At 45.9% G+C, this 25,814-nt stretch overlaps 1 protein-coding gene across 1 annotated transcript in view; it reads left to right on the top strand.

Annotated features, from left to right (window-relative positions):
• The first annotated feature begins 9,934 nt into the window (after positions 1-9,934).
• LOC138557980 (GTPase IMAP family member 4-like) overlaps positions 9,935-25,814 on the top strand; it is a 343,359-nt gene continuing 327,479 nt past the window's right edge. Inside the window, exon 1 of the mRNA XM_069642637.1 lies at positions 9,935-9,965. The gene's annotated coding sequence lies outside the window, so the exon portion shown is untranslated. The remainder of the gene's footprint in view (positions 9,966-25,814) is intronic.

Here is a 25,814-nt window from a genome sequence, read left to right as displayed (position 1 = left end):
GCCTAAGATGGGTTCAGAAGTTGACAAATTCTGTAGGAGCTGTCACACTTGTTAAACCTCTGGCAAGAGTGGAGCCAAGAATGTGGTACCCCTGGTGCCTCTGCAAGTCGTGGGAGTTCCTCTTGAGAGGGTGGGCATCGACATTGTTGGTCCCTTGACCCTCCCACATCTTCATCCTGGTTGTAGTAGACCATGCTACTAGGTATCCTGAAGCAATACCTATGAGGACTGTTACGGCTCAGGCTGTGGCTAAGGCTCTTCTTGGTATTTTTTACCAGAGTAGGGTTTCCTAAGGAAGTGATATCTGACAGGGGATCCAATTTTAGGTCACACTACATGCAAGCCATGTGGAAAAACTGTGGTGTCACTTACAAGTTCTCTACAGCCCACCATCCACAGACAGATGGACTGGTAGAGAGGTTTAATCGTACTATGAAGAGCATGATAGGTGCTTTAGAGGGACCCCTTAAATGAAAGTGGGACCTTCTACTGCCATGCCTTCTCTTTGCATATAGAGAAGTCCCTCAGGAGGGAGTTGGGTACAGTCCCTTTGAACTTCTCTATGGCCATCCAGTCAGAGGTCCATTGGCCCTGATTAAGGAGGGGTTGGAGAGCGCTCCTTCCCCCAAGCCAGTCAGAGTGACTGACTATGTGAAAGCTCTCCGGAGGAGAATGTTATACACGATGGCTGAAGCTAGTGATAACTTAAAAGCAGTTCAGGCTCTGGTCAAACATTGGCATGACCAGAAGGCCAGAATGGGAGTTTACTCAAGAACAGCTTGTACTAGTTATGGTTCCAAAAAGGCAGAGGGCCTTGCAGGATAAATAGATAGGACCCTTCAAGGTTGTGGGTAAACTTGGAGAGGTGTACTATTTGGTGCATTTACGCAGACCTAAGGAGGCTCCCAGAGTCTTTCACACCAACAGTTTTAAGGCATATGTCTCGAGACCAGAAGTGGGAGCTTTGCTTCTAGCTTCAGCTCAAGAGGAGGAGGAGAGTGAACCTCTACCTGACCTCCTCAGAGGCCAACCTTTGGATGAGAAGATAGAAGGAGTCAATTAATGTTCTCAACTGACATCTGAACAAAAGGAGGAGTGCAAAGTTCTGTTAAATCAGTTTGTCTCCCTGTTTTCACTTTCACCAGGTTTGACCCCTTGGGGCCAGCATGATATTGTCACTGGTGACTGTCTACCTGTGAAAAGCAGAGGTTACCGAATGTCAGAACATGTGAGATCCCACATCAAAGGAGAGGTCAACAAGATGCTTGATCTCGGGGTTATAGAGCCATCTACAAGTCCAATGTCTAGTCCAGTTGTTCTAGTTCCAAAGACAGGATCCAAGGAGTTGAGATTCTGTGTGGACTATAGAGCTCTAAATGCAGTCACTAAGACTGATGCCCATCCTTTGCCAAGGACAGATGAACTGGTGGATAGACTTGGTTCAGCCAAGTACCTCAGTACATTTGATCTGATGTCAGGCTATTGGCAAATAGCCCTGACAGACCATGCCAAGGAGAAAACTGCATTTTCCACCCCAGCAGGCCTCTACCAGTTTCAGGTTATGCCTTTTGGACTAATAAATGCACCTGCTACATTCCAAAGGATGGTAAATCCAGTTCTGCATGGGATGTAGGACTTCTGCATGGCATACTTGGATGACATTGCAGTGTTCAGCCCTACTTGGAAAGAACATGTTGATCACTTAGGATATGTTTTGCAGGCTCCTGAGCAGGCCCATCTGACCATAAAGGAAAGCAAATGTCAAATTGGTCAGAGCAAAGTGGTCTACCTTGGTCATGAGGTAGGAGAAGGTGAAATAAGGCCATTGCCTAGCAAAGTACAAGCTGTAAAAACTGGGTGACCCCTACAACTCAAACCCAAGTGAGAGCCTTCCTAGGTCTCACTGGGTACTACAGGAATTTCATAGAGAACTATGGGACCATAGCTTCTCCCTTGAATGTGATCTCCTCTCCAAAATTCCCTAAAAAGGTTAGATGGAATGAGGAGTGCACTCAAGCCTTTGTATTTATTTATTATTTATTTTTTTACATTTGTATAGCGCACTGCAGCCCAAGGGCATTGAGGCCCTTTTTCAAGAAAGTGTACGAAGGCAAGAATACAAATTTGGGGCATGCGGTTTCTTAGTTACAACATAGGTGGTAAGTTACAGAATACATTTAGGCAAACATGGTAGTTTACAGTCAAGTACAAAGTAGGAGCGAGGCCTAACATTTCAGACAAAAAGCTTGGTTTTGATGGCTTTGCAGAACGCCAGGTGGGAGTCGATAGCCCTGATGTGTGGGGGAAGTGCGTTCCAGTGGGTGGCAGCGATAGCTGGGAAGCTGGAGCCCCCAGCACGCACTCTGCATGTTTTGGGCTTGGTGATCAAGTTGGTGTAGGCTAGCCTAGAGGGCCTGGTGGGTGTGGGCATGGCTATGCGCTGGGTGAGGTAGGGTGGTGCTAGATCATGGAGGCATTTGTGTGTGATGGAGAGGATTTTGAAGATGACTCTCTGTTTAACGGGAAGCCAATGCACCTGTCTCCTGAGGTCCGATAAGTGGTCCTTTTTAGGAAATCCTGTGGCCGCCCTAAGGGTGTTGTTCTGGACAAGCTGGAGTTTGTCAATGTTTTTGCTGGATGTGCCTCCGAGGATAGTGTTACAGTAGTCCAGTCTTGAGCCGATAGTAGCCCTAGCGATAGTAAGGCAGTTTTGTGTGGTTAAGTAGGGTCTTACTTTGATAACCTGAAGAAAGCCCTTTGTCAAGCTCCAGTCCTAAGAGCTCCTGGTTATCACCAACCCTTCATTGTGCAGACAGATGCCTCCAATATAGGTATAGGTGCAGTCCTTAGTCAACTGGATGAGAAAGGTAGGGAGCACCCCATTTGCTTCATCAGTAGGAAACTGAAGGAATGAGAAACAAGGTGAGCAACCATAGAGCGTGAATGTTTTGCTGTTGTGTGGTCTTTGGCCATACTTGTATGGATCTACTTTCGTCATTCAAACAGACCACCAACCCTTGAGAAGGTTGATGCAAATGAAAGGGGAAAACCCAAAACTGCTAAAATGGTCAATCTGCCTCCAAGGGTTTGATGTTACCATTGAACACAGGCCAGGATGTCACCACCAAAATGCTGATGGTATCTCTAGGATGTTTATAACCGACTCGAGGTAAGAGACTCATGCATGAGTGGATTAAATCCTCCTGTCCCTTAGTCTGGGGGGGCGGGTGTTAGGGAGAATTCTCCAGAATTGCTAATTTCCCTTACCTACTGAGTCCATCAGCAGCTATGCTGGATTTCTGGGGTTTATTTTATTCACCTGGTAAGAGTGTGAGCCTTTTTTCCCCCACTCTTACATGTGTTTTTGGATATGTGTTGTACATGTGTATGTGTTCATGGACTGTGGAGCCTCACCTACTCCATAGGTATCATCTTTTTACTGTGTGTCACAAAGCATCTTTAGTACAGTGGCACAGGGTGGTCTTTTTCAGACTTCCCACTCTGAACTCCATTTTCTGGGACTGACTACTGTCTCCCAGAACATGTAAAGTTACCATTGACTTTATTAGTCTTTTTAAATTCACAGACCCAGTAACAACTATCTTCCATAGAGTACTGGAAAAGGTTAATAGTTATCCCTTTTTGGCTGTCTCTCATGGAACATTATTTTGTTCCCCTTTCTTTAAGAATTGGCTGGTGGCAGTGTTATCTTTCATTTTTTCCCTACCGTGGACTATGAAAATAACCCTCGTACTGTTTTAGGCTAAGTTAGTAGCCTCAAACTTTAAACCCGCTGGAACCGTTTTATTTTATTTCAGTTCCGGCTGGGTTTATTCGCCATTTCCTTTTGTAAAGGTCTTTCTCGTGTTTTACTATGCGCGCAAAACCAGGCTGGTTCCTTTGTTCGCCGTCCTTTGGCAGGCTTCTGCACAGAAGCCTTCCTTAGGCGCCTGAATGGCTGAGGGGGACAGGATGTGAGGGAGGGGTTTGAGACTCCCTGCACAGGGTCTCCTTGGAGACCCATGTCACACTCTGTATGATTGGCTGTGGTGACTATCCCGCCAGGACAGCCACCCTGCTGTGTGATTGACAGCCAGGCTGTGTGAATGGGGGAAAACCGCATGAAAAGCGGGTCTCTGGGACTGAGAAGGCAGAGTCGCCACTGGATCGAGAGAACCGAAGAGAAGCTGACAGAAGAGGACCTCTACCACGACTGAACCTCCCTGCTGTGGTTCCAAATCTCCAAACTTCGACGACAGGGAAGATCTGCAAGGAATCTTCTTCCCCTGAGCTGGTGGGACCAACCAGTTCGCCAGACTGCAAGCCAGGCCTCCCTCTTCTGGTCGAATTTGCTGTGCACAGCTGCAGTGAACCGGAGAGCCAGGAGGACTGGACCCTCCTTGGGTTTTAAGGAGCGCACCTTTTGTTTGTTGCTTTGCTCTGATGCTGGTTTCTTCCCTGGGCAGTGCAGGACCCTCCAGTCTTCCTACTTCGTGTCAGTCCGACAGTCGCTTCAGGATCTGCCAGAAACATCTGCCTCAGCTACAGCATTCTTCTGCTCTAAAGGTACTGTGCTAACCCGGTTGTTCATTCCGTCCGACCGCGGTGAAAGTGTTTGAAATCTTTCGCCAAACCGAGGGCTTGTCCTTCTCTACTCTTTAAAGTAACTTTTCTTCCGACCAACTTTGTTCCGAACTCTTGGTAAAGACTTAACCGCAAACTACTCTGAATTGCGTGATTCTCTGTAGAGACTCTGGTCCATTGACTTTGGCTCAGGCCTCTTGATTTGATTTCCTCACCGTAGCCTTTTCTAGATTGCCCTGCTTACTTACTTGGTGGTGGTGCTTAATTATGAATAACCTTGTCGTTCCCTCCCTTTTAAATTGTTCTAGTGCCATTTTGCTCACACTTCATTTTGAGCTTAACTTGTCCAGAATCTATTGGGTGGTGTGTAGTTTATTAAGAGTGTGATTTTCTGCTGCTTTACTTTAGTGAATTGTTTTACAAATGATGTGTAAATAAATGTATATTCTTTTACTCAAAAACCTTGAGTCAATGTTTGCTTGAACCATAGTAAATTGCTGTACTTCTGATACTGCTCACTTTACTCTTGAGATAAGTCTGGCTGCTCAGCCATCGCTACCACTTTACTGTGTAATACAGGCTTGTACTTGTAAGAGGATTCAATCCCGCACTACAGCTAAATCGATGCCTAGTCTGGGATACTGAATGGAAACCCTTATTGATATATCTTTATGTCCAGTTCATGCGTTCTGGATGACTACCCCTATATAACACCCCTCTCTTGGAATCCTCCTGACCCCACTGAGCCAAGAAGTAGTTCTGTTTTGCAAGTTTAAAAGGTTTATTTGAGAATTTAAACAATAGATATATATATCACACTTTATAATAAATTAATAATTGAATATCACACTTAATCTGATATGATAAAGATTAACAACGGAGAATCTGGCACTGGCACACTTCTTTATAATCAATAAGGAGTTGACATGAAATGGATAAGATAGCAACAATACTTTTATGGTTTCAAATGGATGCAATGTGGAATGAAATGCAGTACAGAAAATAACTTGATAGGATTTCAACAAAACAATGTAATCACTTTTCTCTGGCAATCCCCTCCCCTTTACTTCATTGCCAGCACACAGTTCTCAGAAATGCAGTCAAATGTGATTCAGTTCACCCCAGTAATCTTAGATTACAGATCAGAGTTTTAAACACAGGCAAAATGCTTTTATGTGTGCTGGCAATGAAGTAAAAAATATGCTAAAATGCTTTTAATTCCCTCTAGAGGTTCAGGGTGAGTGGTATCTAGTTAATATTAGTCCAGGCTCACACTAGCAATGATTCAGGGATGATTAGCAGGTTAAACAAACTTTTCTTTAACGGAAGGCAAGCAGCAGCAGATTTTTTACACGTGGACAAACTTGCAAATCGCGGCAAAATGTCAAATCGCGGCAAAATTTACGAATGCGCCGGGCGCGATTACAGAGGAACTACAAGGGCTGGCAATATCGTTTTGGGGTCCTAGGTAAGCCTAGGATCTCAGCTTCCAGATGAAAGTTACTGCATGTCTCTAAGACAAACGGTCGCGGAGATATGAGCGATTTGGTAAAGATCGTTTTTCAGATTTGAAATTTTAAAGTTCAAAAAGACAAGTGACAGCTAGCAACTAGAAAATGACAGGTGACAGTTAGGAGGCAGTTCTACTTAGATTAAATAGATTGAATTATATTATTTTAACTAAGAGATTGGTTCTGCACAGTTCTGTTAGGTACTCACACTATATTCTTGAATTAAATGGGCCTCATCACGGATCTGGTCAGGTTTTAGACTGGACTCTGGTCTGGTCTCTGCACTTCACAGTGATCTGGGTCAGCTCTCTGGTTCTGCTAACAGTAGTCTGGGTCAGCTCTGCTCTCTCTCTGGGTACAGCACTGCTTCTGGATTCTGGAGATTGATGGATTTGAAATCTGGATCTCTGGATGTTGTATGGTCCGGCAGAGTGCGTTGCGGCAAATGGAATTGAATGTCCCTATCTGTCCTGTCTGTATGCTTTTATGTGTTTTGAAAGTGGGTGTGTGTGCAGCATCACTAGACCCTACCCCTCTCCACTTGCCATTGGTCAAATTTCCAATTTTTCACTTGATTGGGGAAGGAACTGTGAGTCAGAGCGATGTCATTTTATGGCTTGCAGAGAGGACACTCCCCTGTCAAAGTGCACATAATCTACATTTGATAAAAAAAAGACATATTTGCACAGGTACACATTTGTTTAAAATTACATGCACCCCTCACATCTCACCGGAGGTATCCCCTGTTCAAACTCTGCTCTTCCTGGGGGCTTGCATTCAGAAATGGCACATATTTCACTTTTTAACTGATTTTGCAATGTCGGACATTAACCCAAATTTACACACATGTGCGCAAGGAGTATGGACATTAGTTGATGAAGTGTCAGATTTTTCACATGCACACATTTTGAGTAATATCCTCTTTTCCGCTAAAACCCCCCTGAACATACCACCGGTTCTAAAAACCTCTGAAAATGTGGGCAGAAAAATCACAAGAATTATGGTATCATTTATAAAATTTTCACAAGTCCGCTCTATGAATGATCCATCTTTTTTAGAGTTATGTTCTGGCCCCAAGGGGTGTGGTTTCCCCCCAGCACAAGGTTGAATTTCTGGTTTTTCCAGTTCTGCCAAGCCAGCTTGCTCTCACAGGCAGTGCTCCTCCCCTTTCCTTCAGGAGGAAGCCACTTTTTACGGCCCCCGTAATAAAACATTTGCCTGAGTCAGGACAGGGCTTTGTTCAATTTCCTGCAGAGCCCAGGTAATTCAATCAGGGAAGTGTCATATCCCTTTTGGTGGGAGCAGCAAAAGGGCAGCTAGGCCTGGGAACACAGCTGTGACTCAAGTTTCACTCCTGATGGGGGTAGTTGCCAGGCAAAATTGGAATCTCTTTAAGCCAGTTTTTAGCTACATGTAATTTCTGTTCCCCAGTTTTCTGCATTGAAATAAACTAACAATTTTACATATGCAGCTAGAATGCTGATTCTAAGTTTAAAACTATGACATTTAAACAATTGCAACCTATGTGACACTCAAAAGTAGGTCACTCAGTCAATTTAAACATTTAGATTTTTAATGTCTTTCAGTCCAAATTTACTTAAACTGCTGAAATCCACAGCTCAGCCAGTCTTGTTATAAACCTTCAAGTCACTTCAGAATATAACTTTACATTGTATCCACCTCTCAGTAAGTCTTTCTTTGGCCTGTTTTGGGTTCATTTATTCAGTTTTACACAAAAAAGTAAAATATGGTGTGGGTTTAAACTGCCGGCTTTCTGATAGTGGTGAGTACTGGTAATGCACCCATTTTTGGGATTTAAGAAATGAATTCCCCACAATTCTAGGTTGCTTTTGGCAATCAGCATTGCCATTCCCAATGGTTTCAGGCTACTGTGTGGGTAGTCCAATGGTGGTTTTTAGGCAGTGCCCTTCTGTGCCCATTACATCGGCAAAAATGGGTGGCAGCCTATTCTTCATGCACTTCCCTGGGCATTTTCTGGGAAGCTCTGGCCATCATGATGTTTTCAACGCCAGTACTGCACAGTTTCTGAGGTAGGGCTCGGATGCATGGGTAAAAACATCCCACATACTAAAGGTGAATTTGTACTGTCACTTGTAGTCTTAATTGTGTGTGGTATTCCCAAAGGGTACTGCATATGATTCTGCCTAACAAGCATGACATGTGGGTACTAATAAGACTGATATTTACAGCGGCTAGAAACAGGAGGCATCCAGATGAAGCGCTATATTGAAGGGTCCATGCCCAATTGGCGCTTCTTCAGCTTGTCATCCCTGCATGGATTATAATTCAATAGCATGGCATGTGGGTGCTACTAAGACTGATATTCACAGCGGCTAGAAACAGGAGGAATCCAGATGAAGCGCTATATTGAAGGGTCCATATCCCACAGGGGCCTCCTCAGCTTTGCATCCCTGCATGGGTGATAATTCAATAGCATGACATGTTGGTACGAATAAGACCGATATTTACAGCGGCTAGAAACAGGAGGAATCCAGATGAAGCGCTATATTGAAGGGTCCATGTCCCATTGGGGTCTCCTCAGCTTTGCATCCCTGCATGGGTGATAATTCAATAGCATGACATGTGGGTACGAATAAGACTGATATTTACACCGGCTAGAAACAGGAGGAATCCAGATGAAGCGCTATATTGAAGGGTCCATGTCCCATTGGGGTCTCCTCAGCTTTGCATCCCTGCATGGGTGATAATTCAATAGCATGACATGTGGTTACTAATAAGACCGATATTTACAGTGGCTAAAAACAGGAGGAATCCAGATGAAGCGCTATATTGAAGGCTCCATATCCCATTGCGGCCTCCGCAACTCTAGAGGGTACTAATAAGACTGATATGTACAGCGGCTAGAAACAGGAGGTATCCAGATGAAGCGTTATATTGAAGGGTCCACATCCCACAGGGGCCTCCTCAGCTTTGCATACCTGCATGGGTGATAATTCAATAGCATGACATGTGGGTACTAATAAGACCGATATTTACAGTGGCTAAAAACAGGAGGAATCCAGATGAAGCGCTATATTGAAGGGTCCATATCCCATTGGGGCCTCCGCAACTCTAGTGGGTACTAATAAGACTGATATTTACACCGGCTAGAAACAGGAGGAATCCAGATGAAGCGCTATATTGAAGGGTCCATGTCCCATTGGGGTCTCCTCAGCTTTGCATCCCTGCATGGAAGATAATTCAATAGCATGACATGTGGGTACTAATAAGACCGATATTTACAGCAGCTAGAAACAGGAGGAATCCAGATAAAGCGCTATATTGAAGGGTCCATGTCCCATTGGGGCTTCCGCAGCTCTAGTGGGCACTAATAAGACCGATATTTACAGAGGCTAGAAGCAGGAGGAATCCAGATGAAGCGCTTTGTAGCATGCGGTACGTTATGATGATACATGCTATTGCTGTCGTAATCATCATTATCTCTGTACAGCTGAACACCTTGCACAATACCGGGCCTGCCCTTTGACACAGAAGCGCAGGAATATGCACCCCCGCCCACGGTAGTGCTCCAGGCGCCCCTTAACACCCCAAGGCCCCATCCCTGCCGCAACGGCCCCGTCAGGTAAATCACACGACACTGAGAGAAACTGGTCTCTCGGGTTCCATAGAGGCCCAGCCCTCGGGCCTCTTCCTGGAAAGGCTGCTCTGCAGGGGGTAAAACAGGAGCACGTGCTTTGTTCACTCGAGCCGAGGTGCGTGCAGAGCAGTGTGTGTGTGGGAGGGGGGAGCAGTGGGGTGGGGGTGGGTGGGGCTTGCAGAAGGTGGCAGCTAAATAGCAGAGGCGCAACACAGACCATTGCAGGCAGAGAGGCTGAGAGCACAGCAGAGGTGAGTGCCAGCCAGGGCCATTATTCCATTACTGACCTTCTATGGAATTTGCTAGATCACCAGTTTTCATACAAAATCTCGCCTGCATTGGCATCTGGTTTTTATATCTACAGCAGAGGTATAGCAACCTGCGGCTCTCATCGAAAATGGGCTTGGTAAAAATGTTGTACAGTGTGGGTGAGACACATGAGCCCTGCGGCACGCCGCAAGTGATATTCATAGGGTCTGCCGATGCTGTGGGCGAGAAGACCCTCATGGTTCTGCCATTTAGGAAAGATCTGATCCAGGTAATGTCATCATCGGAGAAGTGAGCAGCTGTGTTAGGTTGGGAGCATAGGATAGTGTGGTCGACCAGGTCGAATGCAGCCAAGAGGTCTAGGAGGAGTAGTAGGGCGGCTTTACCGTTATCTCTGAGCTCATCGACTAGGGTCTCAAGATCAATGAGTGCTGTCTAAGTTCCATGTTGGGGACGGAAGCCTGATTGTCTAGCTCCTAATAGATGGTGTGCTTCCAGATGCTTCTGGATTCGTACGTAGGCAACCTTGTCCCAGATTTTTAGGAGAAAAGGTACGGTTGTGATTGGTCTATAGTTGGTTGGCATGGAAGGGTCAAGGTTGGGTTCTTTTAGGAGTGGAAGTACCCAGGATTGTTTAAGATTGGTGGGGATGGTGCCAGTGGAAAAGGATGCATTAATTAGTTTTGTAATGAAAGGGGAGAGGTCTCAGGCAGTATCGTTGATGAGCTGTGCCGGGCACAGATCTCCCTGACAGTTAGAGGATTTCAGTGACAAAATGATTCTTTCTACTTCTAAAATGGAGACTTTGGTGAAGTTGAATCGGGTAGATTCGTTAGCTGTAGTCCTCTTGGTTGGTTTGGATGGGGGGGTAGTTTAAGAAGGCTTTTTTACAGGAGATTTTGTTTTGTAGAGTGGATAGTGCGTTTTGGATCTCTGAGCACCATTTTTTGTCTTTGATGCACGTGTCAGGTGATGCTATGGGAGTCTCTCTTTCTTTGAAGATCGAGAATAATTCCTTCATATTAGATTTGGCTTGGGATATACGCGTGTTGGAAGAGATTCGTTTTGCTAGGCATATTTTTTTTTGTAGAGGGCTGAGAGTTTAGTGATTTTAAGTTTGTTGGCTGCTGATGGTAGTTTTTTTCCAGTCGGCCTCGCAGTTTCTTTTTTGCTGCCTTATGTTTTTGAGGAATAGTGTAAACCATTTATTCAGATATGTTTTGGGCTTACTTGAGGGGGGCAATCAGGTCCAGCGAGGAGGACATGATTTTATTGTATTCATCGACCAAGGTCTCGGGATCCGAGTTGTCAGGGAGCGTGTTGAGGGTGGGGGGTAAGGTTGGGATAAGTCTCTCCACAGTAATACTCTTTTTATTTCTGATTAGTGTAGGTGGAGCCCTAATGGCTGTCGGGGTGGGGGCCTAATGGTAGAAAGCATGAATGACACAAGGTGGTGGTCAGTCCAAGCTAAAGGTGAGATAGAGAGGATGTTGGCTTGACAATTGTAATCAGCAACCCAATCAAGTATTCTACCTTTAGCATGGGTAGGTGCATTGCTTCTTTGGGTGAATACTATTTCTGAGAGAGTGTTAAGGGTAGTGATAGCAGGTTGGTCAGATGGGTCGTTGAAGATCATGTTGAAGTCCCCAAGAATGAGTACTTGTGTGAAACTTTTGAGGTTACTGGACAGAATGGTGTTAATGTCCTCGTCGAATTTTCCAGGGGGGCCAAGGGGGCAGTAAATCAAGTGGATATTGAGGGTTTGGGTGTTATTGAGTGGAACTTTAACAGAAAGTAGTTCACAAGAGAGGACATTAATAGGAGTAGCTAATCTCACGGAGAGGCTGCATTTGTAGATAATAGCAATACCACCTCCTCTGGATTTTAGTCTGTCTTGTTTCAATATGGAGTAGCCATCCGGGACTGCTAGCATAAGCATGGGGCCTGCTGCTGGGTGTGTCCATGTCTCTGTAATGGCGAGGAAGTCAAAGTCTTCTCCAAGGATCAGGTCAGCAATTTCTGTGGCGTGTGCCACTAAAGATCTGGCGTTGATTAGAACTCCCTTAATTTGAGGACTCGCGGTAATTATGGGAGGGTGGTGGACTTGTATCTTTTTAGGTTTACTATACTTGGCTAGGCTATTTAGGGGCCTGAGGTCAGAGTTACGTGCTAGGTTTGAGTTTAGATTAGTTTGGCCGGGCGGGGTTGGCCTAGTCCTTAGTCTTGTTGTAGTGGGAATGGAGCTGATAGGAGGCTCATGGATTTTAGCTGATCTAGCTCTGAGTCGTAGGTTCCTAGCTGAAGTTGGGCAAGGATTACTTGGTGGTAGTTCTTGGATGTCGTTCATATCTGAAAGTGATCTGGTAATTGACGTGTTGTGGAGATTGGGAGAGTGCATGGGGGTGGGTGAGTGTGGTAGCATGCTGTATAGCGTGATACTTGTTATAAAGAGTAAAAGATAGGCAGTCTGGCTGGTGGCTAAGGGGAGCATGCTAGTTGGTGATGGCAGAAGCTTTCTTGGAGAGCTAGTTAGTTAGTCCTATCACCTAAGGATGGGTGAGCGGTCAATACGGCCCTGAGCTGCCCTGAACAAGCTAAGACAGCAGATCTTGCAGTGTCCTTGAGCGCGCTGTCATCGACTAAAGTGTAGTTACCAGATAGAGGGGTAAGACATGCAATCAGTGCAGGCCATATAGAGGCTGCGGTCAGTAGCGGAGCAAACTTGGAGGGGCGAAGACTTGGATCTCAGGACAGTATCATACTAGTTAATGTAATAGGGCATATCCGGCATAGACAATTACAGGCCAGTAAGGTGACTAACATACACGATCAATCAATCAGTAGCTAGGAAAGCAATCCTGTGGGCATGACCCAACAAAGGTCGGGGCAGGCGGTTCATTCAGGTCCTAGGTCTTATGCTAAAGTGGCTTCTGGCAAGAGGTCGGACATGCAGTCGGTGCAGGGGGTGGGCAGTACAGGTTAGGGCAGGTAGGAAAGTGGCGGCAGTACAAATCAATGCAACAGATCAAAAACATCAAGGCAATACAGGCAGTTGCAAGGCAATCAAACATGGGGAGGCACTAACCTCATTCAAGTACACAAAGAAATGGATATGCAATCCGAATACCGCATAGGGGGCACTGGCCTCGTGCTAAAGCAAATGCGATTAGACAAGCAGGCACGCCGGTAGTACAATCAAATCAATACAGCAAAACAATAGAGGCTCAAACAATTGTGGGTCAGTAAGGCGAGGCAGGGCGAGGCACTGGCCTCATATTGAGTAAACAATGCTAGCAGTTAAGCATCTGAGCAATGCAGGCACGGGCAGTTAAAGGCAATCAAACATGGGGAAGCACTGGCCTCCTTGAAGTATACAAAGAAATAAATATGCGGACCTCGTACCTTATAGGAGGCGCAAGCCTCATGCAAAAGCATGTGGGGTAGGGCAGGTACGCATTTGGAGGCGCTGGCCTTACGCTAGCTATGTAGTGCAGACAGGTCAATGCGACATATCAGAGCGGAGCGCAAACAGCTGCGGGCCAGTAGGACGAAGGCATGGGGAGGCACTGGCCGCAAACTGAGTAAATAGAGCAGCAATTAAGCTTCCGAGTAATACAGGTATGGGCAGTTACAGGCAATCAGACATATAGAAGCACTGGCCACATGCAAACAGGTCACGCACAGTTAGTCAGGCAGGTAGTACAGTCATAGGCATGGCAGACATTAAAGCATACTAGCACAGGTAATGTGGGGGATACCATTAAAGGCCGTACAGGTTGACATGCGGGTACACTCGTCGCAAATGTAAGGGCAATCATGGCTATAAGAGTGTTCAGTGTTAGCCATGGGCCATGTGTAGTGAGAGGTAGTATTTGGACTTCTATCATTGCAGTAGTGTAGGAGCTGTGACTGTCCGTGCTGCAACGGTCTTGCTCGCGGCAGAATAGTTTAAGTAAGGCAGCAGTTCCTGGGGCTCAAGTGTCTGGGCAGATTGTACAGGCACCAGCGACAATCGGCTAAAGGTGAGGAGGCGGGTATCGGGGGGCCACAGAAGGCACATAATGGAATGCGGGGTGGGGGGAAGAGGGCAGGAGTGGCGATCCGCAAAGCAGCAGGCAGGGGAACCTCTCACCTTGGAATTTTGTATGCCGCTGTTACGGAGCACTCAAGCACGTCCAAGCTCGATCAGGCTCAGTCAGGAGGAGCCTTTTTCGGTTGCCTTCGTCGGGTGCCGGCTTACACCTGCCGGTGCTCCCCAATAGGCTAAGAGGCTAGAGGCAGCCAATCACGGGGCAGGCAAGCTTCTGGGGCTTTGGAGGAGTGTGGTTTCAACAGCAAAAAGCGGCAGTGGCCATCTTTGCGAGGCAAAAACCTTGTGTTTTTGCAATCTCCAATTTAGGTGTAGTAGACTTTGTTTTTTTAATTCATAAATTCAAAGAGAACATTTTAACTGGGGGGGACTGAGCCCACCCTCTGAAAAAGATGGGTGGACTGCGTCCACCCTCGTGTACCCTCGACTTGAGCCCTGGACACACAGCACCTTCTATGCAGTGGCACAGGCAAGTCTTTCAGATTTCCAAAAGGTTTAAATACCTTTTCTTGGATAACTACTGTTTCCAAGAGCAGTGAAGTGAAACTGACTTTACTTACATGTTGTAACTTTCTAGACCCAGCACACATTATCTTACCATAGGGTGCTGGAGGAGTTCTTTAGCATCTCCTTTGTCTAGTTTCTCATGTAACATTTTATGTTACCCTTTCTACAATTAATGGCTGGTGGCAGTGGTTTGCTTTTTACAACGGTTGTGTATTTTAACCCGAGGGCTGTATTCGCAGCTGCAGTAAGGCACCCATGAGTGTTCATTTTGTCAAAATGGTACCAGTCTTCTTTTTTCGCCATTTCTTGTTGGAAAGGTCATTCTTGAGATTTATTCTGCGTGCCAAATCAGGTTTGGTCCCTTTGCTCATTTTGTCTTTGGAGGGCTTCACAAGCGAAGCCCGCCTTTGGCACCAGTATGTCTGGCAGGGGTAGGAAGTGAGGGAGGTGCCCGAAAATCCCTGTGCTTAATCATCTTGGTTACAGGAATGCACCCAAATTCGATTGGTCAGCTGGCTGTCCTTAGAAGACAGCCACCCTGCTGTGTGATTGACAGCTAGGCTGCAAATGAATGGGAGAAACCTGCATAAAACGCAAGGTTTTTTGCTTTGAAGGCAGAGTCGACCACTGGATGAAGGAATCCGAGGAAGAACCTGGAAGAGACGCCTGCTGTAACTCCTAGATCGTTGGTTTGCCCGTTGAGGCCCTGCTGCAGTGCTGAAGCTCCGAATTCGCCTCAACTAGATAAACCTGGCCAAGGATGACTTCTCCCCTTGGGTTTGTAGGACCACACATCATGAACCTTGCCAAGGAGTCCAACTTTCAGCTGCATCGCCTCAGGGGCATTCTACCTTTCCTCACCTTCCCCCAGAAACTCAGTGTCTTCCGAGCTCTGGTTCTCTCTAGGCTGGACTATTGCAACAGCCTCTTCCTCATCTTTCCTCTTTCCTCCCTTCGCACCTTCAACTCATCCAGAACAGGACTGCAAGACTTATCCTTGGCCTCAAGCCCAGGGACCGCATCTCTCCAGCCATAAAATCTCTCCACTGGCTCCCGGTGACCGCAAGTGTCAAATTCTAGACACATTGCATCATCCACATCTCTGCACCCAGTGTTCCCTCCCAAAATACCTCCCAGCCAGAGTCCTTTAGTCTTTTTGTTCCAACTCTCTGCAGGTCTGACAATTCTCCAAACAGAGGGTGTGAGGTAGATCCCTTTCCTTGGCTGGCTCTGCCCTCTGGAACGGCCTCTCTGTCCTCTCAGACTTGAGCCGGATCTTCTTATGTTCTGGAAACTTCTCAAGACTTTCTTTTTCTCCACTTCCTTCCCTCTCACCCTTTCGTGCTCAACTCTCTATCTGCTGCTGCGACTTGAGCCTGGTCCCTTCAGAGTCATACAGGGACCAGAGAACCCCCCACCAGTACCCCCAGCCTCCTTTGCCAGCCCTTGTCCTCGGCCTGTCTTTCCCAGACTAGCGCAACTGGGTCTACAATGTGCACCACACGCAATCCTCTCTTCCCCCGTTCTTTCTCTGGCATTTGCTGCATTGGTCCAGCCAGCACTTGCCCGCCCTCAACCTTGGGGGTTCCCCACACCTGCCTGTACCCCCTCGCCCTTGCACTTACTACCTTTTCATGCACTTGCTTGTTAGCATTGTCACAAAACCAATATAACCGTTTTTGTTGTTCACTTTTGTGATTCCCATGTACCTCCGCCCCATCTTATCTTGTGGCGCCTGGAAACACCCGAGTATAGGTGCCATGCAAATGTCCACTAAATAAATAAATAACATACCTGAACAAGAACTTAAACCCAAAGGACTTTTCTGTGGGCTGTGGGGGCACCGCCTGAACTGCAACCTGGGGGCAGCATTACTGTGTTTGCTGCTTCTCCACTTGGGCCTGCTGGATTTTCTGTACCTGGGCCTTCTCGGTTTTTTGCCTCTCGTGCTCTCTCCTTACCTCCTTCAGTTTTTATTTTTTTATTCTGTTTGGTTTATAAAAACATCTTTACACATTTTATACAAGTTCAAAACAAGGACATACACGTAAAAAATCACATGTCATACAATAGTTAAAAAAATGAGTGAGTTAGAAAACTGAAAACCAAAATAAGAAAGCCTTCATGTCCTCAGATATTCAAACTAGCGCCTCTGGAATTTTATATCTGCATCATTGAGCATGTTTAAAAACAAGCATTTGAAATGCTGATAGTTTGGGCGTTTACTGAGGTTACTTGCATTTTGCATTTATAGGTAGCAGGGTGCAAGGAGAATGAGAAGGAAAGATAACTGCTGGACCGGTATACATTCACAATGCCATAGCCGACCCACCTACCGTGCATACTGAGTTAGACCACACAGTTTGCAAGTGTTGGCAATAAAAGGATGTAGGATTTTATTGTTACAGATGTAGTTATGGAAACAATAAAAATAATCACATATCCATTTGATATCATACTTTTGGGCACCGGGTCCAGAGGCAGCCCCCTCTGGCCCGTGCCGCCACACACGGGCAGGTTCTTGGCTGCCCGTGTTGCCCCAAAAGTGTTTATCTGCAGCCCCTCTTGGCTAGGGTGGAGGAGATTTCTAGGAAGAAACGTTCCATGCCAGGTCCTGATAGGTGTGTGTGGTCTTTGAGAAATAGGTCAGGATCTCCTAACGTGATAGCCGAGTGTTTTATGAACCCTATGACCCTGCCTATGCAGAATTTATCTATCTCTCTGTTGAGTTTTCTTCTGGAAATGTCTATCAATTTGTAACAGGTGGCCCCCTGCCATTTCTGTCTGGGCAGGATGGCTAAGAAAAAGATTTCAATATATTTCCAGCTATGGGAGATGCCTGCTAGCGAGGCGCACATTTCCTCGAGTAAGCTTCTTCTTCCTGTGGACACCAGATCATTGCCACCTAAATGAATTATCAAAAATTCAGGCGGGTCCCTGTAGGCGACCAGGTCAGCTAACTTGTCCTGTATGTCTGCCCAATGGAGGCCTCTGTAACCCCACCAGGATGAGATGGTATTCTTAAATGGTGGGCCCCCCTTGGTTTCTTCTGCCCAACGCCCTGTCCTGAAAACGAACAAGTGGCCAACTATCCATGCTGACCGGAGGGGGTTGGTCCACTTGGCTGGCGGTTCTGGTGGGAGAAAAAAGGGGGGGTAATTAGAGGGCTATATTAGTTCAGGTCTGATGTATCTTTTGTAACAGTCTGACTTCCATCCCCCTATGTTTTTTACCTGTTGGGGGGTGAGTCCCCCTTGCCATGCTGTGGTTGCGGCCCCGATTCTAAACGAGTGGCTCCGTAATTCCTTGGGGTCCCACCCTGCCTTGCTGATGGCTTTTGACAGAACCTCTTTGAATTGATAGCGGCTTAGTGCCGAGACATTCCTGTGAATTAGGAACCTACCCCCACGTTTGCCCTCTGTGCATAGTATAGGTTAGTGATGCACACTGGGCAGTTTGTTGCATCGTCAATGCAGCAAATGCTGATGGTTCTTCTGGCCCCCGTTTTGGACGGTTGTATCTCTATGGTGACACTGTCCTGCCTAACCCTGGTTTCCATTACGCCTAGCCCATTGCCGGCTTTGGTGGTGGAGGCGATGAGCTCTCCAATGCGGAAAGTCCCAAAATATGCCAAGGAGAAAGCAGTTCTGAATAACAGGCCCTCATTTGGATGATGGCAATGTTTTCCAGTTGGCTTGTTATTTTTACTAATTTGTCAAAATCAAGCGGGCGGCGGGTGTCTTCCTGGGGTCCCTCTATTTTGCCCCAGCCCTTCAGGGCATACGTGATAAGTGCGCCCTGGGTGGAGTCTGTGTCCCCCCAGAGTTTGGAGTAGTAGGATGTTACCACTAGGTGTCTTCTTGCCCAATCCCTTTTGTACCCTTTGTCATGTGCCCATTTTAAAAACATTTCTATCTCCTTTCTGTTATTAATTCAACATGGTTTAACCCTGTTGTTTTAAGCACATTTTGTAGCACTTACTGTACTGTGCTGTGGTAGTGATGGCCAGCGCTTCCTCTGCCATTTCTGTAAGGAACCCCGTAACAGGGTTTGTGATCTCTGCGAGCAGAGTGTAGTTGGCACCCGTATTTGAGGTGTGTTGGGTGTCCTGACCCACGTTTGAGCTATCATGCTGCAACATTTGGTGCTATGGGCTTAGAAAATCCAAGATGGCCAAAAAGCCCACAAGTGTGCCAGAATCCAGGAGAACCACGCAGTTTGTGCGCACACCAAAATGGTTACCTCACTTGCCACCCACCAGTGTAAAGAAAGATCTTTGTTAACAAAATCCACTGTTATTGATGTCAAAAAGTTGCTGAAATCGTGGCTCACCAGACCACTTTAAAGATTCAACCCTTTTGTGGGGTTCCACATAACCATTTTACTGTAAGGAGCCCCATCAAAACAATGTTAAGCAAGGATTTACTACCATGTAAGAACCATTCCTGTTTGGAATGCATTAATCCAAGAAATTCCCAAAATTGGTTGCATTACCAGTACTCACCACTATCAGAAAGCCGGCGTTTTAAAACAACACCAGACTTTTTTTTTGTGTAAAACTGAATAAATGAACCCAAAGCAGGCCAAAGAAAGACTTACTGAGGGGTGGATACAATGTAAAGTTATATTCTGAAGTGACTTGAAGGTTTATAACAAGACTGGCTGAGCTCTGCAGGTCTGCAGCGGCTTAAACTGAAACTGGATTCAAAATTACCAAAAATCGAAATGTGTAAATAAACTGAGGGACAGACTTGTGACTGCCACATAGTTTGTCACTGTTAAAATGTCATAGTTTTGAACTTAGAATCAAGCATTCTAGCTGCATATGTAAAAATTGTCTTGACTTAAACTGGGGAACAAAAAGTGACATTTTATCTGAAACCTGGCTTAATGAAACTGAATTCTGCCCACCAGCTACCCCCGACAGGAGTTGAGACTTGCACAACAGCTGTGTTCCCAGGCCTAGCTGCCTTTTGCTGCTCCCATCAAAAGGGATATGACACTCCTCTGATTGAATTACCTGGGATCTGCAGGAAATTGAACAAAGCCCTGTCCTGACTCAGGCAAATGTTTTATTGGGGGTGTCGTATAAATGGCTTCCTCTGAACAATGCAACCCCCTTCACCCAGGCAGATGGTTTATAGCAAGGGTCATAAAAATGGCTTCCTCTTGGCAGAAACTGGGAGGGGGAGAAACTGGAGACAGAGGCTGAGCTTGAAGAAAGTGGAAAGACTGGTTTCTGTATCATGTGACCTGAAAAGACACACCCCTGTAGCTAGAATATGGTTTTAGAAAAAGATGAATAACTCATAGTATGGACTTGTCATAATTATTTAAATGATACCATAATTCTTGTGATTTTTCTGCCCACATTTTAAGAGGTTTTTAGAACCGGTGGTATGATCTGGGGGCAAACTAGCAGTTAAGAGGGTATTACTTAAAATGTCTGCAGTTGAAAAGTCTGATACTTCATCAATTAATGCCTGCATGCCTTGCGCACATGTGTGTAAATTTGGGTTAATGTCCGATATTGCAAAACCAGGTAAAAAGTGCAAATGTTGCCATTTCTGAATGCAAGCCCACAGGAAGAGCAGATTTGGACAGAGTATACCTCATGTGATATGTGATGGGTGCGTGTAATTTTAAACAGATGTGTACCTGTGTAAATATGTATTTGGGTCAAATATAGATTGTGTGTAAAGTTGACAGGGGTGGGTTCTCTGTATCATAAACAGACCTCATCATGATGACACTTCATTTCATTCCCCCAATCAAGGGGAAGAGGATGAAGTGGCCAATGACAAGTGGAGAGGGGTAGGGTCAGGAAAGCTAGCCTCTCCACCCACTTTCAAAACACATAAAAGCAGAAAGTCAGGACAGATAGGGACATTCAATTCCATTTGCTGCAACGTGCTCTGCCGGACCACACAACATCCAGAAGATACTAGATTCAACACTTAGACTTTAAAACTCCAAAGAACTTGATTCAGAACTCAAAGCAAGGGCCTAAACCCACAAACTGAGAACTCTTCTCAGTGGGCCTCAGCATCCAGCAAACCTAACAGCGATAGCAGCATCCAGGAGCCGTGCAGATCAGCGCTGGGTCCAGAGAAAGCTGTGCAGAAAGATCCAGAAGCAGTGCTGTACCCAGAGAAAGCAGAGCAGTATCCAGAACCAGAGGCAGAGCAGAGCTGACCCAGACCGCTGTTCGCAGAACCAGAGAGCTGACCCAGCCCGCTGTGCGCAGAGACCGTCCGTGGCGAGTGAAGAAAACCTGGCCAGATCCGTGGCGAGGCCCATTCTATTTCTAAATATATTGTGAGTACCTAGCAGAACTGTGCAGAACCAATCTCTTAGTTAAAATAATATAATTCAATCTATTTTAATCTAACCAGAACTGTCTCCTAACTGTCACCTGTCATTTGCAAAGCTGTCACCTGTCATTTCTAGTTGCTAGCTGTAACTTGTCACTTTGAACTTTTAAAATTTCAAATCTGAAAAACGACCTTTACCATATCGCTCATATCTCCGTGACCGTTTGTCTTAGAGACTTGCAGTAACTTTCCTCTGAAAGCTGGGAATCTTGGCTTTACTTTTGCCGCAATCGCGAAAAACGCACTCGCGAATTTTACCGCGATTTGCAAATTTCTCCACGTGTGAAAACAGCAGCTTCCTTGCTTTCATTTGCCAAAAATTCGTTTAACCTGCCAATCATTCCTAGAACATTGCTAAAGTAAGCCTGAACTTATTTAAACCAACTAATCCTCAACCTGAACCTCCAGAGGGAATTAAAAAGCACATTTTCCAATATATTGCTATCACATTTTAAAGCATTTTGAGCCTGTGTAAAACTCATATCTATTCTCCTCTAAGCTTGCTGGGAAACTGGAACTCTGTATTACATTGTGATTGTATACCTGAACCGTGTGCTCCTCCTTCCATCTCCTTACATTGTATAGGGGGGGGTGAATTGCCACAAAGGGAAAGTGATTACCTTGTCTTTTGTGAAACCATATCAGTTTATTTTCTATACTGCATTTCATTCATTCAACCTTGCATTTCCTTGAACCCTATAAAGCATTCTCTACCACATTATTCTTCTGTCCCTATTTACCAGTGTGCTACCTTATCCATTTCATGTCAACTCCTTAGTGATTATAAAGAAGTGGGCTAGTGCCAGATTCTCCGTTGTTAATCTTTATCATATCAGATTAAGTGTGATATTCAATTATTAATTTATTATAAAGTGTGATATATATATATATATATGGTTTAAATTCTCAAATAAACCTTTTAACTTGCAAAACAGAACTACTTCTTGGCTCAGTGGGGTCAGGGGGATTCCAAGAGAGGGGTGTTATATAGGGGTAGTCATCCAGAACGCATGAACTGGACATAAAGATATATCAATAAGGGTTTCCATTCAGTATCCCAGACTAGGCATTGACTTAGCTGTAGTGTTGAATTGAATCCTCTTACAGGTGCCTGATTTTTCTTGTACATCCCGGCCTTGGCTCTCTGGCGGCGGTGTTTATGTAATTTCTTTTATTTTCCCATTATTTCCCAGCAGTCCCCTGGTATTAATGTCATAATTTCTTGGGCGTGTGGCGCTAACCCGGAATGTTGTCCACTGAAAGCGAGATAAAGCATCTGCAATGTTATTATCCGTTCCGATGATGTGTTTGGCTTTTACCACAATGTTCTGTTGTAGCGAGACCGTGGTACTGGCTCTTAGGACTTTTAGTACCAGCTGGCATTTGGTGGTTCTTCTGTTTATGATGCCTACCACTGCCATGTTGTCACACCAAACCAAGACTTCCGTGTTAGCTAGCTGCCTGCCCCAGATGCGTATTGTTAGCCGGATGGGAAATATTTCTAAAGGTGTGATGTTTTTTGTCCATCCTGCCGACTGCCATGTTTTGGGTTATTGCCCGGCCACCCGTTCTGTGCCCAGGATGGCTCCAGAACCTTTGCTCCCGGCTGCGTCTGTGAAAAGGGTTCTCTTGGCCCATGCATTCATTGTTGTGCGCCACAGGATGGGGATTTTTTCAAAATATATGGTAGCTAAAATGGCGAAGGATTTTAGCCTGTTGTCCCAGTTCTGTTCTACTAGGGCATTTCTAGATATTGCTTTTTCTTCTATTTTCTTGGGATCCCTAAAAGCATGCCTCCCTTTTCTTTGGGCTTAAATTAGTGAGAAGATTTTGATAAATTATTTTTCCCATATGGCTTCTTTGATTGTGGTGTCTATGTTCCATGCTAGGCATCTTTTGTATCTATTCAAAATTTCTGTTTGGAAAGATTTCAACTTTTGGTCTAGTTGGGCACTGGTGATCATTACCATCTCTGGTTCGCCACTTTTGGCTACATCTGCTTGCCCAGGTGTGCTGGCGTTGGGGGTTGCCCATGCCTTTAATGCACACTCTTGGTTGGGTGTGGCTGTTGTTGTTGTAAGCCTATTTGGGCTTGGATCAGTTGTGCTGGTGAGTGACGGGGGTGTTGTCGCTGCTGCCTGGTCCACCGTTTCTGTTGCAGGTGTGGGCAGGGGGGGTGGAGGCGGTATCAGGATAACTGATGGCTCAATGGGGGTGTTGTGGTTTCTTGTGTCCTTTGGGTTTGCGGGGGACTGCAGTTTGTTTCTAAAATCCAGCATAATTTTCTGTATGTCCCTCATGTTCTCACACAATTTTGACAAGATATTACTTTTGCTACCTTTGTCTGATCCTTCGCTTGACTTATTCTTAATTGGGGGTGGTGAGGTATCACCTAACTCAGTTGTCATGGGCATCCCTTCTTTAGGTAGGCCATATAGGTTTTCCCTGACTCAGGCCCAACCATAGTCTTCAGCTGCCTCGATTGCTGCAAGCAGGTTTGGTGATTTGGCTTTTGGTGGTGGGCTTGCAGTTCTCTGCGTTTTTCATTTGGGAGCCATCTGCCTGTCAATTGGAAGAAAAAACGATTTTTATTCTGTGTACAAGATTTAGCCTCATAACTGTTTGGTTTGTTTCTGTGCCTTTACGCTGATTTCTCTTGTAAAAACAGGGTGGGGGGTGTGATTTTTAAAGAAGGTCTTGTGCTTTGTAAAGGCTTTTGCCAACCTTCCTTGCGTGTGAACTGCGCTTTGTGTTGCGCTATGCGGCTCAGGGATGCAACCTTCCGTTGCTTTGTGTCGTCTTGCTTCCAAAGATGAAAGTGTTGCAGTTGATTTATGATTGAGTAAAACAAACTGTTGTTTTTCTACAAGAAGCAACCCCTGTTGAGATGAGACTCGTGGGACCGTACTTGATTTAATGGGTGCGGAACGTGCTATGTGCAGTTTGCCCCGTTGCTTGTTATTTATACTATCTGTTAATACTTTTGTTAGCGTAGCGTTTCCAAGCCCTTGCTTTCAACTATTGTAACCTTTACATAGTACGCGCCTTGTTTGTCACGCTGTTCTCTGCGGCGAGGTCGGGAGGAGGGGTTTGTATATGGGTGCACTGATCGGGCATGCTGCTCGGTGTATGTTGAGATCGCATACACGGCTAGCGTGTTGCCTGTTGCTGTGCAACCCGGGCTGGGGGCTCGACTTACTTGAAATTTGTAGAAAAACCACGCCTCACTGCGCTGGGCTGCCACTTTGTTTTCTACTTCTTCCTGGATCGGGCCGCAGACACTGCCGGAGCTTCCGGGCTTCTGCAAATCTGCATTGTGCACGTCTTTTGAACAGGACGATGTTCAATAGAGAAAAAAGACACTGCAAGTACGGTGAACCTTTGTTTAGATAGAAAGCCAAATCTCAAGAAGATGCCAAGTTAAAAGCAAACTTCAAAATGAGGAAGAAATGGAGGACACTGAGTTCACAGTGTACCTCCAGCCTGTTTGAGTCCCCGTTCAGGGTCTACAAACAGATTGTGTTTTTCTGTTGAGCTGGAAGCTCTTTTTATAAGATCCAGGGCAAGCCTTGAGTCTTTGAAGTGTATCTGTTGGGGCTGACCCAGCCCCCAGGCCGACAGAGCCGACTGTCTGGCCCCCCCAGGCAGGGGGGTGTGTTCCTGCTCTCTCTGCCTGCCTATGTTAGATCCTTAGGGCGCTTAGCACCCTGCTGCTTATTGGAAGGGTGAGGTGATTTTCTCACCTCACCCTTTGCTTTGTACTGGAGAGAGACTACTGTCTCCTGCTTAAGTGGTGGAGTAGAGAGGGGCCAGGTACGAATAGTGGGGGGAGCTGGCCCTCTCCCAAGCTTGCTGGTTGGTTCCAGCAGTTACCATGGCTCGCTTTGGGAGGCCCTACAGCATTGCCAGAATGTGGCCCCAGATAGTAGCGCTTCAGTTCATGGTTACAGAATAATTGTGCCCCACGCCTTGGAAAAAGGTGACCCACTAAAAAAATGTGACAGTGATACCACCGAGTTCCCAGTGGGAACAGTAGGCTTGCTGTTCAGAACATGGTGAACATTTCAGAAGGATTGAATGCGGACACCTGCCGAGGAAGAATTCTAACCTGTGCCCAGCTGGATGCACACATACACACCATTCTGTGAAGGGCATTAGGGTCCTCTGTTTTACCAGCCATGGGCTCGGGGCAATACACAGCTGAAAAGTACCCGCTGGATAACACACCTGCTAACGGCTGATCATGCCATCTTCTTTCTAGTGACAGATGCTTACACCTTCAAAGCGCTATGAATGACAAGCCAGCATAGCCTTGCCAGTGAAGTGGGGTATGTAAAGTTGAGGAGTCGCGGGTTGTTTGTGTTGTCAAACAAGACCATGATTTGTGGCCGGTATCTAACATAATTGAAGAAAAAAAAACAACATTTTGTTCCCAGAGGGTCCAAAACCCTGGAATCTTGCAAGATTGGGCAGAATGTGCCACCTTTGCTTGACAGGACACGGCCAGGAGCACGCAAAGTGGGTGTCGGTATTATCGCTGTGGCTGCGGGAGCGGGCGGGCAGGGTTGCAAGGGTCTTTAAACACTGCGCCTGTACCGTGGGATTTGTTTATTCCACTTTCCCTCGCTGACCGCGGGACCAGGAGAATTTGCGAGGATACGCTGAAAGAACAGATCTTGGCTTTCAAGGTAATAACTTTGTGGCTTTTTGAAATATAAAATAGGAAAAAGATAGAAAGTAAGTCCCGTGTACTTGATGAGCACTTTAGTGAGAATCTTTCCTTTCTCATTTTTTACTGTAACGGGCAGGCAGCTGGCCACTGATGGGAGCATTATTTTCGCCTATAACAAAATAGATTACCC

The sequence above is a fragment of the Ambystoma mexicanum genome, unplaced genomic scaffold, assembly GCF_040938575.1.
Source record: "Ambystoma mexicanum isolate Mex_15411 unplaced genomic scaffold, UKY_AmexF1_1 Mex_scaf26, whole genome shotgun sequence".
Taxonomy (NCBI): Eukaryota; Metazoa; Chordata; class Amphibia; order Caudata; family Ambystomatidae; genus Ambystoma; species Ambystoma mexicanum.
The sequence above is the reverse complement of the archived record's forward strand: the minus strand, read 5'-3'. Positions and strand labels throughout refer to the sequence as shown.